This window comes from Zalophus californianus, chromosome 6 (genome assembly GCF_009762305.2).
Source record: "Zalophus californianus isolate mZalCal1 chromosome 6, mZalCal1.pri.v2, whole genome shotgun sequence".
Lineage (NCBI taxonomy): Eukaryota > Metazoa > Chordata > Mammalia > Carnivora > Otariidae > Zalophus > Zalophus californianus.
The window spans coordinates 89,287,087-89,305,835 of record NC_045600.1 but is presented as its reverse complement, the minus strand read 5'-3'; the positions used below and the strand labels follow the sequence as shown (position 1 = coordinate 89,305,835).

The 18,749-nt window shown below is 42.9% G+C and overlaps 1 long non-coding RNA gene across 1 annotated transcript; it reads left to right on the top strand.

Annotated features, from left to right (window-relative positions):
- Positions 1-6,516: 6,516 nt before the first annotated feature.
- Positions 6,517-17,296, top strand: LOC113910011. The gene is made up of 5 exons (XR_003515881.2): positions 6,517-6,603; positions 9,879-9,964; positions 10,526-10,620; positions 12,757-12,848; positions 15,864-17,296. It is a non-coding gene; the product is annotated as an uncharacterized LOC113910011 (long non-coding RNA).
- Positions 17,297-18,749: the final 1,453 nt, after the last annotated feature.

The following is an 18,749-nucleotide window of genomic DNA, read 5'->3' as shown; positions in this document are numbered from 1 at the left end:
TTTCCTTCTGCTTACTGCAGTGATAGGAAGTTACTGTAAATTTTCTTATCTTCTTGATGAAAAGAAAGTCATCTGTGAGGCTCTTTCTTATGACTCAAAGGTCCTGATTCTGTGGCCATTTCCTGTGTGACAATATCAAGCCTACCACCTGACCACAGCAGCTGGGGATGAAATGTGTTCACTTACCATCTCACTGGGCTTTTGCCATTTAATGTTTAATTCCTCCTCCAAGTGAACACCTTATGCACGACGTATCCAGGGGTCACTCCATCAATCACTCCCTGTTGAGTCATTTTGCACCCTTTGTCTATAGTCTAAATGTCCATCCTCCATCCTCTCATCCAGTCATTTTCAGGAGGAAGGGGACCCTTAATGTCCCCCAAAATGGGAATATCGGCAGAGCCTCTGCTTTTATACTAATTTGCCAGGACGGTGGGTTCCTCATTTGAAGTGTTTAATTTTTTTTTAACTCCTGCACATGCATATCTGCACTTTTATTTGTATCAGCCACAATTTGGAAGTCAGGTCAGGTTCTGTTGTTAGTCATGGCCACTGACTCTCCAATTTCTGTAGCCAGATGTCCCCCAAAACATGGCATCTTTCCAATGTCCCTGGGAACAGCCCTTCCCTAAGGGTTTACCTCTTGCCACTTGTCTTCTTGTGGCATTTGCAGTGATGTGCTGGAGGGAATCATAATAGCTAGTGAGAGCTGATTGTTAAATACTCAGGAATTTAGCAAGCCACTTGTTAAATGATTGCTAGCATGAAATAAATCATGGTGGGAGCGCTCACACCATGGAAATTGGCAAATGCTACATAAATCAGGGGTTCCTCTCCCCCCAACCCCCGAGAAAGCCAGTTTACTAGCACACTGCCACACTTGGGTAATTAAAGTAAAAATAATGAAAATAAAGACATATTTTGTGAACATGGACAACCAGGAAATTTTTATTATTGAGGATACTTAGAAAATGTTTTTTAAAAATTTCAGAAAAAAAAGACCCAAACAGGTGAACCAAGATTTTCTAAAGGAAATAAAAATGCTAAATACAAAAGAGTTGATAAACTGGACTTTGTCAAAATTTAAAAATTATTTTGAAATACTGTTAAGAAAATGTAAAGATAAGGCAGACTAGAGAGTATATTTACAATATGGCAAAGAGCTTGTATCTAGAATGTATATAAAAACCTCTGTAAATACACAAGTAATAAAAACGACAATTCGATAATGAAGTGGGAAAAATATTTGAATAGACACTTCTCAAAAGAAAGATGTAAATGGCCAATAATCACATAAAAAAAGGGCTCAACATCATTATCATTAGGAGAATGAAAAATAAAAACCGCAATGAAATGCCATTTCACATCGACTAGAATGGCTTGAGTCAAACAGTATGTCTAGGACATGGAACACCCCGTGCTCTCAGACCGCTGGTGGAAATGAAAAACGTTGTACCACTTTGGAAAACAATTTGGCATTTCCTTGTAATGTTAAACATACACCTACCCTTTGATTTCACCATTCTACTCCTACTCGGAGAAGGGAAAACATACCCACAAAAAGACTTGCATAAGAATCTCTAGCAGCTCTATTCACAATAACTCCAACCTGAAAGCTACCCAAATGCCCATCAACAGGAGAAGGAATATACAAATTGTGGTACACTTATATAATGGAATACAATTCAGCAATAAAAAAAGAACAAATTATTTATAAGTGCAATAACATGGATGAGTATTCAAAACTTGTTGAGTAAAAGAATCGGACACCACAGACTATGTATAGTGTGTTTCTATGGATATGAAGTTCAAGAACAGACAGAATTAACCTTTGAAATCAGAACAGAGGTTACCATGCAGGGGACGGAAACGGTTGAGAATAACTAGAAAGGGTCCTAGACAGCTCTCTGGAATGAGGGAGGTATTCTACGCCTTGATGAAGGAAGTGGTTACACGGGTTTTGCATGTATCAGAACTCATTATCTCTGTGTTAATTCAACCCAATACTAAGAACAGGTTTTACACCGTGGCAAACTCTTTTTCTACAAGACTTCTGACCCATAGATGAAGCTGCAATGGCAGACAGGGTCAATCCTGGCTGCCTGGCCGCAGGCTGAGGCCAACTATAAACAAACCTGAAGAAGAAGAATAGAAAAAAATATAAGGACACAACCAAAATGAGACTTTCATCAAGTCTCAGGACAATGAAGTAACATTTTCTCTGGTTTAGTGATGGAAAATATATATCACGGGACGATATCACACAGAGTATCAGACCGTAAGAGAAAAAGAGCAGAGAGCAGAAAGCAATTTAACCTTATACCATTACACATTTAGCATGATATTACACGAAAACTCTCCACCAATCATTTTATTTCAGCTTAATGGTACCTCAGGAGTAGTAGTTTCATTCCTGGCCTTTAAAAAAATAGTTTGGCCTGTTTGCTCATATTGGTGGAAATAATAAATCTAATAAATCATCGCAGCCTCCCACGCTCCTTGGCTGGCGGTAAGTTGCTGACTGACGGTGTAGCCTCCAGGCTTGGCAGGCCCTGCACGCACTGGGCTGCTAACTGCTGAACTTCCACAGGGATCTGAGGAAGAGAGTGGAGGAGAGGAGTCAGGGAGTTGAGGAAGGCTGCCTAGGAATTACATGATGGCAGAGGCAGTCAATCAGCATTTTTGAAACTAGATGTGGTTAGTCCACCCTGCCATGATTGGCGCTGTGACCACTGCTGTGCTCAGAGAACAAGGTGGTTTCTAGGAGGAGCACTCAAGGGTCATGGGATGCATTCTCCTCCCGTCCTGGACGTTCAGGTTAGCTTTGGTTTTACCATTAGAGGAAAATGGCTCCAGCCCATCCCCCAGCTTGACTGCCACACTTTTAGTGACCTCCCAGACACTTCTGAGAGTTCCTCTCTGGTCCCCAGGTGTCGTGGTGTCACCTGTGAGCAGACTCTCCAAACCCGGCTCACTTTCTCAGTCCCTTTTGGCCTCTGGGCTCCGGGAACCTGTGAGCATAGCTCACCGTAGTGGTGGTGTCACCAGTGAGACCCTAAACTTAATGGCTCATCAAGCTCTCTAGAAGGCATGGGGGCCACTAGCACAGACTGGAGACAGACTGAGACTGGCTGTGGAACGTCAGAGTCGCTGAGCCCTCCGCATTGGGCTCCCCAGCACGGGGAGTCCTTTCGTGGGAGCTCTTTCCCCGGGACTGGCTACCTCTTCCTATCACGGGGACCCATGTTCACCTGATTGAACCCCCTCTACCCCACCCCGCTCCTGAGGCTGGGACAGACGAAAAGGAAACCTCATCTCACACGAAAACGAGCTCTCAATCTCATCACTGCTTTACAGTGCACGATAGTTTACGTTCTTTGGTCTTGACAACCCCATTCCGTGCCCTCGCCTCCCTAACAAAAACCCCTTAAATAATAGTGCCTGTCCGTCCTCACTCATGATTTCCACACACATGGAAACCCCCCCGCCCCTGCAGGCTGAAAAACTGCCTTCAGTTTCACAAAACAGTATTTGTTCCTTCCCTTTAGCTCTATTATTTTAAACTTTGAATTAGTTTTCCTAACTGGCGCCACTCGGGCTAGATGTTTGTAGAAGCTCGGCATTCACTTGATAGGTATGTACTATTGCCATTTTGTTACATATTTTATGGTGGTTTTTGTAGTTCTCTGTCCCTTTCTTCTCTCACTCTCTTCTCTCCTGGTCAGTTGGGTTTCTTTAGTGATATACTTGGATACCTTTCTCTTTATTTTTTGTGTATCTATTACTGGTTTTTGATTTGTGGTTCCCATTTGGCTTGTCTAAGAAGCTCAGCATTCTACACAACATAGCAGAAGGCACGGCTCCGTGCCCTGCAGGCAGGTCCTCTTGCCTGGCTGTGGAGTCACTTAATTTCTCAGTGATTAGATGAGCTAGTGTCTGCCTCTGCCACTTAGGGCCCTTCCTCCAGGCCACAGAGTCCCCTGCATATGAACGGAAGTAGCCCGGGGAGCACACAATGGGCAGCACGTGGTGAGCCCATGTGTTTGCATTAAATGCTTTGTGTCTGCTCAGTGGCTTTCACCCCGGCTCTCCTCTCTGGTCCTGAGTGAGGCGCCTAGTGAAGGAACCACGGTTCTCCTTACTGCCAAGTATAGCCTCATCTGAGGCTTCCTGAGACCACTGTTTTCCAAGGGCTGGTCTCCTAAAGCAGTTTTGGAATAAGCTTTGCCATTTTTTTTCATGTAAAATAAGAAGACACCAGGGCCATTTGCCGTTAGCTCCAGCATCAATTGCCCTCGGTTTTACACTGTGGCAAACTCTTTTTCTACAAGACTTCTGACCCATAGATGAGGCAGAAAGGGTCAATCCTGGCTGCCTGGCCGCAGGCTGAGGCCAACTATAAAAAAACCTGGATTAGCATTTTCAAACAGGCGGAGAAGTATTCAGGACAGAAGAAAATTCTACTAGTTGGAGCCCTCTCAGACTGTCTTTAGACATTCTCCCATGCCTTTCTTCTCCCGTCCAGGTGCTTATTACAATATTTACAAAAAAGCTGAGCATGAGCACGGGGCCTGTGAAGCTCCAAGTTCACTAGCCTGCTCTTTCTTCCGCGGCGAGGAATAAGAAACTGGAGCTGAAAATGAAAATGTTCACTAGCATTTTCTATACCAGTGCACCAGAGGAGACGGCAATGACTCTTTGTTTTTCCCTTTCTTTCTTTTTTTTTTTTATTTTTTTGTTTTAAATAAGTAGCACCGGGAATTGCAGACATCCAGCTCAGCTTGGGGCAACTTTAAAAGCCCACCACCAGATTCCCCCCCAAGATAAGCAGCCCCCACGCTGAGATGCTCCACCATCAACTAAGAGAGATGACTGAAGCTGACGATAGGAAAGGGGAGAGATGCTTTTACAAAAATAACATAATTTGGCTCTCTGAGAAAAGGAAAGGCAAAATGCAGGTTGTGTTCCTTTCCCTCTCCCTTGCTTGCCACCCTGGGCAGAATCATTAATAGGCTTAGTGCTTATGAAAGTGAAATCAAAATGAGAGAAAGACAGAGAAACTGCATGAACAATATTCCTAAAGTTTGAGGGTTTCCAGCTGGCTCATTTGCTTCAAGAAAGGCGCGTTGGGGAATGCTGCGGCTTGCTTCTCTCTGCCTTCATTTAGCTTCAAAAGGAAGAAGGAGGGAAGAAGGCGACAGCTAATGTAGAGAGTATGATCCAAAATGATGGAAACTATGTCATGTTTTCATTTCAGCAAATATTTATTGAATGATTATTATGTGCCCAGCACTGTGCTTGATATGAGAAATATCAAAAAGGACTTAATCGTAGCTTCCCCTCCTCACATCTTTATCATTTAATCTCTCCGAGGATGAAGCAGAGCTCATTGTTGTGAAAGGAGGCCTTCCACTTTCTGGATTGCTGACACAGCCTTGGATGATTCAAATGGATCAGATGTTAGCAACAGTTAAAATGTCCTATTGTGGGTCATTTCTGAGTCTCTGCAGTGGGGTTGCTGTGCTGATTTTAGGATCAACTCACCCACTCTAATTTGGGAGTTGTTTATCTTTGCCTCCCCCCTCCCCGCCCCGACATCCTGCATCTGAATTGTTTGCACCACACTGACATCACTGATGTGAAACAATCACCGAATTTCTTTCCCATATTCAACCTCAGTTTCTTCATCTGCATAGTTACAGAATCATCTGGTCCTAAGTCATTCAGTGTCTTGGAAGAGGCTCAGCACATTTGAAGGCCAGTAGGTGCTTGTTTCAAGTCCTAATGGTTCAGTCCTCCCTGTCTGTCAGTCAAGTGTATCTGCTTAGTATCTCTGTGTATTATGTCTATAAAGATGCCTTATTGGAAAAAAAAAAATCCCTGGAAATACTCACAGGCATAATAGTCTCTTTTTTAGTAATTTGGAATTGTTTTCTGTCGAATGATTACAAAGACTTCAGGAATATTGTGCATTTAAATTCAGGTTCAGGACAGACTGACATTGAAAAGATCTGCTAGAATTCTTCCTTTGAAAAAGAATCTGGCTATGTGCTACTATAAGCAGCTGGAGGGGGCCATGTTATCTTCGCTGGCTTTTTTAAGCCTAGCAGTATGCGTGTGTGTGTGTAGGGGAGGGGGGTTGAAAAGTTGGAATGGAAATGAACCTAGACATTTTTGCAGAAATTAAGCAATTACTATTTGCTGATATAATGTCAATTCATAAGTGACCCTTTAAGAGCATCAAAGCAGATCACTTGGAAATAAAAGATAATAACCACTTCACTGAGCAAGCAGATGTATTTGTTTAGGTAGAGCATCCAGGAGTTACCTAACCTTGCAGCTAACCCAGACTGCAAAGAGACGGCGCCCCACATGCCCAGCAGCCGAGGACGGACTTGGAAACCTCCATCGCCTTCGGCCCACGGGCTCTGACAGCAAAGTGAATTACTTCTGGGGAAGACAATGACTTGTTTACTTTTCACTGAATTGAAAATTGAAGATATTTCATAATAGGATCTGGGAAAATTTGCCAGATGTTTCATTCCACTGTGTTCTTCTGGCAGGTCTACAAGATATAATGCTGAGAAAGGCTAATAAATCAAGGTATGTATGAAAAGCTTGGGGACAAAATTCATAAAAACTTGAACTGCGGGAGGACACCTTTTCCCTAGCTGCTAGAATATGAGATTTCCTTACTTTTTTTGGTGCTTCACAGACAAACTAATATAAACTATAGATCTTACTTTTACTCAATTCTCTCCTCTTTTCCTCCTTCCCTTCTTCCTTTCTGTTCCAATTTTGCCAATCTGAGGATCTCTAAACCCAGAATAAGAAAATATATCTTCTAAACTATCTGAATAAATGACCACAGCTCTGGATATAGCTTCAGTGTGAGGGTTTCTTCACCTGGCCCAAGGAAAAGTACGCTGGAACAAATTTTGAGATGTTTTAAAGAACAGATTCATTTTGCCAAGAACAAACACCGAATGGAAAGCTTTTGGCTCATTTTCCTTTTCTTCCTCTTTAGATTTTTAAGGTGTTAATGAACTATGGCATTCACTAGAGGAACACTGGTACAGACTTTATAATGGTCATCTGTTACTTTGGACACAGTCTGTGTCTTGGCGACTACAATCCCAGTTGCTGGAGGTATCTATTACTGCATAAAGAAATCATCCTAAAACCTAGTGGCTCAAAACTACAAACGTATTGTCTCAAATTTCTGCTGGTCAGAAATTTGGGAGTGGCTTAGCTGGGTGGTCTAGCTCAGGATCTCTCGTGAGGCTGCAGTCAGGATGCTGACTGGGGCTATAGGCAATGAAGGTTTGACCGGAACTGGAGGATCTGCTTCCAAGACGGCACACTCACATTGCTGTTGGCAGAAGTTTCAGTTCTTTACAGCGTGGACCTCTCCATGGGCTGCCTGAGGGTTTTCATGACATGGCAGCTGGCTGCCCCCAGAACAAATGCTCAAAGTGAGAAAGTGAAAAAGAACAAACATAAAGCCACAGGGCCTTCTATGATCTAGTCTCCAAAGTCACACCATGTGCTTTATTCTATTTGTTAGAAAGCACTAAGTCCAGTCCATACTCAAGGGGAGGGGAATTAGTCTCCATCTCTGAAAGGGAGGCATATCAATGAATTTGTGGACATATCTGAAAATCATCTCACTGTTTGAACAGAATTTCTAATTTGTGCAGTCGATAGGGAAATATCAATAAACACCATGCAAAAAAATAATAATAATAAAAGAAGAGAAAGAAAAAGAAAAACACAACTCTATTCATGTCACTCTTCATTCTGCTCCACCAACTTCCATCTCAAGCTCTACCCTCACCCCTTATCCCATTCTGACACTGCTTGGGGCTTTAACTAGCTTCTCCCTAACTCCAACTGTCAGTCTTAAAAATTGCTGAGATCATACAACACTGAGATCTCTCAACTTCTTAGGGAAAAGAACCCAACAGAGGCAGAGGCCCAGGTACTCCTAAAGTCTGGAGTCATAAGGAAGCCAAAACTCTCTGAAGTCAGAGGACAAAGGTGAAGCAATAATGTAAGGAGGAGAGAAATTCTCACAGGTGTGAGAGGTTACCCGCTGTCTCCCGGACTTCTGGGAGGCGTTGCTAAGGCCTCCCAGAGGATCCCCTCTTCTAATGCCAGGAGCAGGCACTCTCACCTGCGTGGGGCTACCACGTCTGGTTTCTCATCACTCCTCCGTAGCTCCTCTGAGCTTCCGGGGCCCGGTACTACTTCCGGCCTGTGCTGCGCAATAATCACAGCACTAAATCACTGTCTGCCCATTATTATCCAGAGTTTGCCCGTGGACATCTTTACATCCCACCAGCAAGTCTGTTCTGATCAGCCGTTCACCGACTTCCTTTCATACTTACAACAGGCAAGAAAAGTGGCTTCAGGGACTCGGAGCTCACAGGGCGCAGTCAGTCCTAATGGCCTTATCACTCGGCTACCTGCTCTTCCTTCCCAAAGGGAACACCAGTTAGTGTATGTGAGCCAGAGAGTCTGGCTGAGCCATCCTATTACTGTTTTATATAAAGCACTTACTGAATTCCTAGAGGGAAGAGGAGCCTCCAAGGGGGATTTGTCTCATTAAACAGCAGCCTGCTTTCCAAGCAGCCAGAGAGGATCTAAAAGGTGATGAGCAGGGAGGCAAGACCTTTGTGGATCTTAGTGATGCTAATGCACTAAACTCTGGGCATGTGGGCTGTGTCAAGGGGGAATAACCTCAGAGGAGAAAACGAGAAATGTACTTTTCTCCTTTGTCCCATTTAATGGAATTGAAGAAGAAACAAAGACATTTTTATAGAGTGATAAAAATACGCCCAGTATCAAAGTTTCTTGGTTCCTGTACCTAAAAATGCTTTATGATTTATTCTTTTCTTTCTTTCTTTCTTCCTTTCTTTTTCATAAAGAATGTTCTCCTTCTGTCTCTGCCCTATAGAATTCTCTACTTAGCCTTAGATAGATAAAGAAAATGGCTTCTGAAGATGTGATCTTTAAAAGCTTGGAGAAGAAAGAACAGAAATTTCTTTAAAAGGCCTCTGGCCATGATGTCTTTTAACTCCAGTTTATAGGAACCATTCACAGGAACCCTCTGGGAAAATGGCTTTTTGCTAAGAAAGCACCACAGAAAACAAGCCAACTCCCGGGTTGACAGAATACTATCTGCAAAGAACTTAGGGATTGCATTCACAAAGGTTTCCAGAGAAGAGTGATGCACCTGAATGCAATGGACTCTGGGTGTCAGATCATTAGGGACTTCTTTCCACTGCTGAGGCTAAGTCTGTAGGAAGAGGAGAGGGAAGCCCTCGGCACAGCGGAGAACAATTGGGACATGATTTCTGAACACCGTTCTGTCCTAACAGGGGGCTGGGAAGCTTTTACTTGTCCCTCTTCTTAGCTCTTCAACACAGAGTGGGGGAGTCCAGTTCTCCTCCCTCTTCTATGGGGGTTTAAGTAAACATTTTTCCTAGGCAATCTGAGGAGGGGTGTGTGTATGTAGTAGTAGTAGGTGGTTATGCCTGTGTGGTGGTACCTTCCGATGTCTGAGAGCAACCGGATGTCCACTGTGACCTCAGACAGGGCCAGCTGTACCTAGAGCAAAATGTTTACTGACTTTCCTTTCACAGGATGTAATTGCTTTCTTTGCTGACAGTGCCTAGAGCCAGTCATAAGGGCTGAGAGCAAATATTCTAATACTCCTTTAGGACATTTGGTAGAACTCTTGTCTGCCAATCACTTTGAAATGAGCTGTGGCCATCTGACTTGCTTTGCTCACTAAAATTTGGGTGGAAATAATCATGGCACCTTCTGTTGAAGCTTTAAGAGTTACTAAACCATCTCTTCTCTTTCCTGCCAAGGTGACTGTCTTGTGGTCTGGTGATGGCTGCTTCCAGTTTGAGGGTGACTTGGAGCAGAGCCCCTACCTACCCTTGATGGACATGGAGTAAGAAACAAGCTTTTACCATTATAAAGCCACTGAGATAATTGCCTTGTTATAGTAGCTTGGCCTATTCTGTTCTATCTGACTCTCATAATCTCCTCTGGGAAGAGGGGGTCTTCTAGCTGCCAACAGAAAGAATCTATGTTCCTAGTTCGTAGAAACATCTCTATAGATGACTGTTTAAAAAAATCCTTCTCACTTCCAGTCCAGGAAATATATATATTATCTAGGCCACAGGAAAGAACCAAGTTTTCATAAAAATTTAGCTGTATATAATTTCGCTATGGAAACATAGAGAATTAATCCTTTTTTTTTTCTGTTGCTATGTTGAAGTTTATTATTAAACTAATCTGTGTTTCTTTCTAGGCCCGTGTGCAACCTACAGCCCCTACAGAATGTGAAAGTATGCTAGTCCCACTTCATATCTGAATGCATTTTATCCCTTGAACAGAATTGGGGTCAAAGATCATGAGCCGATCATGCTTCAACAGTGATAAAACCTGGCAGCATCCTTGTCTAGAGCCTAAATATTTTCTTAACAAACTTCTACATCTGTCTCTACAGGAAAGACTTTGGGAAAAATCTACTTTAAGACCCTTAAGAGTAAAGAAAGGGTTATAAGCAGTTGCCTATTGAACTGTATTCTCTTCAAATGGCAAGTAAGAAATGTTATGTGTAAAAGTCTGTATAGTAAGGTTCGGCATACATGAGCTGTGATTATGAGGATGGTTGTTTCAAAAATAGGGAAACCCCTTGGATATGTGTGGAACTGTTGGCCTGGGTTCCCTAAGACAGAGCTTAAGGCAGGGTTTAAATGCCAACACTTCACCGGGGGGGGGGGTAGGATTCCAGGGCATAGGAAGTCGGGCGAGGGAAGCAGGCAGAACAAGTCAAAGGTGGTGCCTTCTGAGCAGGCTGTAGCTGCACAAGAAAACACAGATGGTTGCTACAAAGGCTCAGGAGATGTCACAAGGAGCAATCTCAGAACAATCTGTTGGGGGGGTTGGGTGCAGAAGCAGAGTTTTCCTGTTGGCTTCTTTCTGCCTTCTGCCTCTTACTGGTCAGGTGTTGTCTTACTGGGTGTTAATCCCACCAACCTCACCCCCCACACACACACACACACACACACACACACACACACACACACACACACACACACACTACCAGGTTGTGTTAGTCCTTCTGAGAGAGGGTCAAACCCCCGCCTCATGCCCTGGTGTTTAATCCATGTCCCAAAATGAAGAGAGCCTGAACCTCTGCAGAGCCAACAAAGTCTGTATAGGGCACCTGAGCTGCTGCCAGTGGTGAGAACAAACAGGGTGGCAACAGCCGGGGCTGTCCCCTGAGCTAAATCCAAGACCTAGGGACATGACGGGCAGAGCAATCTGGAGAGGAGTATAAAGTGAGTCCAACATAGGTACTTGCTATTTAATTGAAAGAAGTATATGTCTACACGGAAACAATGGTGAGAGAGTCCTTGAAATTTTATTCTATGTGGACAATTAAATGCTTGTAATTATAGATGGCTGACAACCTGTTTTGGAGGGCTGTGGAGCTTCTCATGGGAAAGCAGCTTGGATGAGGTTTAATGTTAAGATATTACAAGCTGTTTCAGATGTGGTATACCTGGAATGCCCAGAATGTTGGAAGTCATGAGGCCCCTTTAGCCTACTGCAGCCTTTGTGAGGATGGGGTGTGAGTCAATTGTGCAAGGGTGGTCAGTCAGTCCTCATCATATTGCAACCAAGTAGGGTTTGCTAGCATATAGGCATGCACCAATTCAAAAAACAAACAAAACCAGGGTCACCTGGGTGGCTCAGTTGGTTAAACCTCTGACTCTTGATTTCGGCTCAGGTCATGATCTCAGGGTCCTGAGATTGAGCCCTGAATCAAGTTCCATGCTGGGTGTGGAACCTTGTTAAGATTCTCTCTCTCTTTCTCTCTCTGCCCCTCCCCGCTCACATGCTCACTCTCTTTCTCTGTCTCTCTCTAAAATGAATAATAAAAACAAAAACAAAAAACCAAAACTGAGGCATTAGGGTACTGGTGACGGAAATAATTTGAATAGTAGGTTATGCTTACTTGGTACCAGAAATCATCCAAATAGCCAAACTTTGGGTGTTATATACACCAATGAATATGCTTTCTTAGAGTGCTTTCCAAGATGCAAGATGATCTGGAAGTAAAGGTCTGTATGGTCATGTATGTTTGGAGTTGCTACATGCATTGCCTTGCCTTGGAACACTTCAGTAGCACAGGGCTCCAAGATATCTTTTGAAAAGTAGCCTGCTTAATGTCACATTCACTTCCCAAACTTATTTCATCATCGGCCACTCCCTTCTGCATAACAAGTATCCACCTTCCAAGGAATTGGAAATCCTTAGAGAACACTTAGGGAAACTCTCAACTATTGAGAAAGGCCATGTAATTTGGTAGAAATTCAGGCAGCTAAGAGCCTGAGAATTGTGCTCTAGGACTACTGTTGACATTAAAGCTCTGTGACTTTAAAATCAAGTCACATAACCATGCTTTTCCTCTGTTTGTTTGTTTTCCAAATAGAGGTGCCTTACAAGGTAACAAGGAGTAGCAAGTTAGCAGGTTATAAGACCCAGGAAGAATGGATGGAGGAATGGATGTGAAGGCATTTTGGAAAATTAAAAGGAAAGAAAAAACAAGTGAACAGTTCACTTCTTAAATGAATGTTTGAATGGCCCAGGATTGATTCAATAAGCAGCTCCCCCCTTTATATGGAGGAGCCCTGTGCTGATCTGAGCAGGCTTTGCCTTTTTCAACAGGCTTTCCTACAGTTCCGTGAATGCTGAGAGACACGAAGAGAGTGGTTGCCAGGGTGAAATGAGAAAGCCCTCCTGCCAGCTTCCACCAAAAAGTAGGTACTTAGATCATGGTATCCAAAACCAGTTCTTTGAAGGCACTAAGTGCTGAATAAATATCACCAAAATGTGTGTTTAGCTTCTCTGCTTTGGAGGCAGAAAGTGAATAATAGACTTCAGGGTCCACCCCATGCACATATTTCTTCTGCATGCTCCTTCTGGGTGGAAATGGAAAGAGTGTGAATCATCAGCTCCTAAAACGGCAGAACAGGAAGGGACTTCCATTCAGGCTCACCTTCTCCCTCTCTCCACTTGACAGAGGAGTAAACTGAGACCCAAGAGCTACACAAACTTATCCTCTGTCCAGATGAGTGCTGGTCATGGTACTGGACCCAGTTCCCCTTCATTCTAAGCCAGTACTCCTCCACTACAGCACAGGGCCTCATTTTCTCCTCCCCCCATGATCTGAAGACATTATTACCAAAGACCCACTGGCCCCTTAAATATAAATGAACCACTGAGGAAATTTGCTAGGATTACATAGAGCCTCCAAAGGGCAGCCATGCAGCAAAGCAGTCTGTCTACCAGTTAAAATGGCTTTTCTAGAAGGGGGTTATATGGAATGACAGATTGAGGAGAGATGAGCTGAATTGGGCTGGGTTCCTTAGAAGCAGAGCCTGGCACAGGATAGGGCAGGGGAAGAAGCCTAGCAAGGATGTGGTCTAAGGTAAGGCCTTGCCTTGGTCTCATTCATGGGAGAAAGGTTCTGGAATGCATGCTACATAGAACACGTCTCCTTTTAGGCAGGGACGTCACCTTTCTGTAGCCCATGTACATCAGGTATTGGCTATAGGCCTCTGGGGAGGGAGTTTATCTTCCCAGGCGAGACAGCTTCTGTCCTCCGAGGGTGGTTCTCTGGGGAAGGGAGTAGCTGTGAGTCATTAGTGGCCACCTTTCACAGCAGGTTGGGTCTGGGCACTGGCTGGTTAAGGGGATCTGGGCCCAGCCCCCACAGCATCTGCCACAGGAGCAGAGTGTGGGTACAGGAGAGGGAAAAGGTTTAATAGTGGGCAGAGAGAAAAAGTCAGGTTTAATGTCATTCCCTTGGAGATGGGTATTTGTTCAGACCCATCAAGACTGGGTGGAACAGGCAACCACATGAAACCATCAGAGGAACATGTTTGTCTTTGCTGTCGTCATGGTCAGAGAGCAAGGGCCTTCTCAACGTCACATTTCCTTAGGGTTTCTTCTGCATTTCAACTGTAATATTCTAAGCAAAGAAAACAAGAAGGACAGGTGTGATGATATCTCCGAATGCACTGGCAGCCACCCTTGACCCTCATGCTGCCCAGAGAAGCCATCCAGAACTTGCCCATCTGCAGAGCGGGAGGACAACCATGGCAAACACTCCCTGAATAAACCTGGGGTGTGGAGCTCTCCTACCCTGATAACTTAGAAAGTATTTCTCTCACCTCCCTTCTCAGTTCTCTTTGGTATGTGAACTTGTGGTTCCAGGACAGATGAGTAGGTGGAAATGGCAATATTTATTTTCACAATCATGTGTCAACAGTTCTTTACAAAGAACAAACCCATTCTTATCATACAATGAAGAAAATATTAATTCTTCACTTTGGAGAGATTGGGCCCACAATGCTCTGTCACAGCATGTTATTGTTGGGAAAGGCTTTAGGACAATTCTTGTCCAACTTCCTCATTTTTAAAATTGGGGAAACGGAGGACAGAGAAATGGAAATGATTTCACTAAGAGCACAGAGCTAGTTAATGACAGAAACTATAAGTATCGTTCTTTAAAAACAGGTAAACAAACAAACAAAAAAACCTATGAGGCTTCTACTGGATGCCAAAGTACCCAAACTTTTGCTGGAAGCCAAACATTCCAAGTTGACTAGGATTAGGTCACCCTCTAGGAAGGCAAACACTACACTAATGAAACCCTTTTCAGCATACGCTTTGCCTGAAGTCCTCAGGATGCAGGGGGTACCGGGAAGCAGATTTAATGAGCTCTGCCCAAGGAATTTGGGGGAAGTCTTTGCAGAGGAGGGGATATTTATGTTGGAACTGAGAGGGATGAGTCACATTTTGAAATTTAGGAAAAGGAAGAAGAAGAAGAAAGAAGGCACCCCTACAAAATGGTCAGCCTAAACGGAGGCAGAGAGAGAGGAAGGACTGGCATTTTTTAGGGGAAGGGGCAAATGAATCTGTGTCTCTGTACCTGAGAGCTAGAATGGACTCCAGAGGAGAAATGGTGTGTGAGCCCTGGTTTGGCAACCCAGCCTGGAAGGGGAGGGAGGAGAGAAGGGAATGAATAATATTGAACTGCCAAAGTGAACTTGACTTATGAGCAGTGATTTGAAGAACAAAGATCAGGGCCTCCTTACTACAAAATCTCTGTCTGGCCCTATCCGGCACCCTTTTTCAGCCTTGATGCTTAAAATTCACTGTTCAGGATTTATTTCTTTGGGTATTGTGGATGTCCTTGTCTTAAGTAAGCCTATTAAAATGTAATGCTCCTGAGTGAGATGAGTAAAAGGCATCAGGTAATACTTTCAGCAATTTGTCGACAACTAAATGACAGCTAGCTGAACACAGGATCTGGAGGAAAGAAAACACAGGAGGCGTGCATGGGGGAGGGAGCAGGGTGGCAAGAAAGAGGGAAAGGTGTTGAGAGGGGAAGCCTTCGCAGTTGTGCCTAGGGCAGGCCCTGCCTGAAAACAACACGTGCAGGCCAGACAGGGGTCAAAAGGAACTTTGTTTGACCTCAAGTTTGATGGGTGGTGCCCAGGCCCCGGTTCTAAAGGGGAACACAATATGTGTTCAGCCGATGGCCTCCAGGAATGAGAGTGTGGCTTCTGAATAGTCCACCTTATTTGGTTTGAAGGGAGAAAGAGGGAGTGCCGCCTCACATAAGACTCCAGTTTCTCTTCTGCTTCTGGGGAGACATGAGGAAGGCACCCCCAAATTTGGATATTCTTAGACCCAGTTAGGACTCTGCTTGTACATCCTGCAAACTGGTACAGACTTTACATGAACCTTGCTCCGGTCTTTTGCAGGGTATGCGTGGCACTTTTCTCCAAATTTGGACTCGAGAGATTATGATTATCCAACAAATTTGGATTCAATAATTCTCCAATAACTGAAATGTCACATAGCTCATGGTGAGACAGCTAAAAAGTTGAAAAGTGAACTGGCAGAGCATAGAAAAGAAATAGAAGAGGAAAATCAAACCATCGCAAAGAAGATATCCACATAAAGAAAATACAAAGAGCAAGAAGTTGGATGGAAAATGTTGTCAGAACATGGATAACAGACCTGAGGGAGTGATCATTTTAGAATCATAAGATACAATTTTAAAAAAATAAAGTGAGAGCAATACGGTGAAAACTATGAAAGGCAGAAGATAGACAAAGGCAATCATAGGTACATGAAAGTAGATGTCCATTTCATAGGTATCATGGACTGAGTGTTTGTGTCCCCCTCTCCCCAAGTTCATATATTGAAGCCCTAATCCCTAGGGTTTGTATTTGGAGATATGCCTCTGAGGGGGTAATTAAGGTTAAAATAAATGAGGTCATAAGGGTAGGGCCGTGATCCAATGGTATGTGCCCTTACAAGAGGAAACCCCAGAGAGCTCGCACTCTGTCTCTGTCTCTGTCTCACTCTTGCTCTCTCACTCTCGACCATGTGAGCACACGGTGAGGAGATGGCCATCTGTAAGCCAGAAGACGCTCACCAGAATCCAGCCATGATGACACCCTGATCTCATACTTGCAGACTCCAGAACTGTGAGAAGTTAATGTCTGTCATTTAAGCCACACAGTCATTTCGTTACAGCGGCCCAAGCTGACTTACACAAGAGGTGAGAAAATTTAGGCACAAAGAGATTAAGTAACGTGGCCAAGTTCTCTTACAAGGTCAGCAGCAGAGCTGATGTTTGACACCTGCAGTGCGGTTCCAGGGTCCATGTTCCAAACTGCTGTCTTCTACAGCCTCTCATGGGATACAAAACAAATGGAGTCTGAAAATATTCAGAGATCTAATAAAAGAAAGTTTTGTTGAAATGTTAGGAGGAATGGTAAAATATCGTATGGCATTTACCATGTCAGGCTATACAAAGCAGCTGACAACAGAAAACCTGATGAAGTGATCTACATCAAAGTAACTCATGATAAAGGATTTTTAAAAAAGAATCTTGTGGCACCCAAGCAAATCATAAGTATGAGAAAAATATGAGTGAACTCACACTACTCCATGACAACATTTAATGATAAGCTACATTGACCACTCATGAAAAATCCATATGAAAAATAATTTTGATTGCTTTATTTTTATGTTTACCTTAATTTACACTTCTGGCCCAAACAATTGCATATATAATATGAAAATTACATTTTATGTTAATTTTTTATTTCACTACTGTCAGTGGAATACAAATTATGTGAATATTTCAATTATAAAAACATAATATGTGACTTGGCTAAAATACAAAAATAAATACCTAATACTTCATAAATTGTGTATGTACTTGATCACTTATTTAAACATTGAAACACATCAGTCAGGGCAAAAATAATTATATTCAATTCTCTATGATATTTGCCAACTTTTAGCCATATGCAGAAACTATAGTTTTACACGTTTTTTAGTTTGTCTTATGAAAGTATATTTGTCAAAGTAGGAAGATAAAGAGAATTTCATTTAAGAGCTAGCATTTATAATACTTAAATGTTTAGGCACAGGTTAAGTGAGTTTTTATTTTATTGTTGCCTCAAACCTCACAAAAGTTAGGGCACAATTAATTAGCATAAATAATAATCACTACATGGAGAGAAAGAGCAGGATGCTAATTTCCTTATAATTTATACCAGAGAATCGATAAACACTGTTGAAAGTCAAAAAGGAAGTTTTGTAAAAAACAAAAAAAAATTCTCAAGCTATAAATGCTATCCATAATCTTCCCTTTCAAATTTTAAGCATCTTTTAGAAATTAAAAAAAAAAATTATCTGAAGACAGGTATGTTTTATTTTATTGGCTTTTATCCTGTTAACATTTAGGTAAGTTAAACTTAATACATTTTAATAAAAATAGCTTGTCTAGTAACTTCCCACCCTGTTTCTTTTTTTTTATGTTATGTTAATCACCATACATTACATCATTAGTTTTTGATGTAATGTTCCATGGTTCATTGTTTGCATGTAACACCCAGTGCTCCATTCAATACGTGCCCTCCTTAATACCCATCACCGGGCTAACCCCTCCCCCCACCCCCTCCCCTCTAGAATCACCCCCCTCCCCTCTAAAACCCTCAGTTTGTTTCTCAGAGTCCATAGTCTCTCATGGTTCATCTCCCCCTCCGATTCCCCCCCCCTTCAATCTCCAACCCTGTTTCTTCTATCTGTATATAGATCACTGAAATGATGTTCCCTAAAGTTCCCTGACACCTCTATTAGGGGTTATTTCTACTGGGGTGCCTTCACGTAGTTTTTTTGCTTTGCTCTTTGTACTCTATATTGCTTGATTTCCCCCCATACTGCAATCATTTTCTCAAAAAAGAATCATAAAAGTGCATGTGTATATATGTGTTTAGAGAAAACAGAGATAATTGTATTAGCTTCATCCCCCAGGGCACAGTAATCGTTCTGCAATTTGTTGGATTGGGGTTCCCTGGTTTGATGATATCAGCCTATGTCATCTCATTTAGATTCCATCTGAGCTGATTTGCCTCATCCTTGCTGATGTGCATAGCACCATATGCTGCCCCGACTGAATCTTTGCACAGTATGAAATAATTCCTTTTGACAGGATAACCGTTATTACAGCAGGTAGGCCAAACTGGGGGAAAACTATAATCAAATTAAGGAAGCAGTAACTAGACAATTAGGTTTACCCCACCACCAAATGCTGGCACTAATCTATTCAGGATATCTAGAGAGCATTT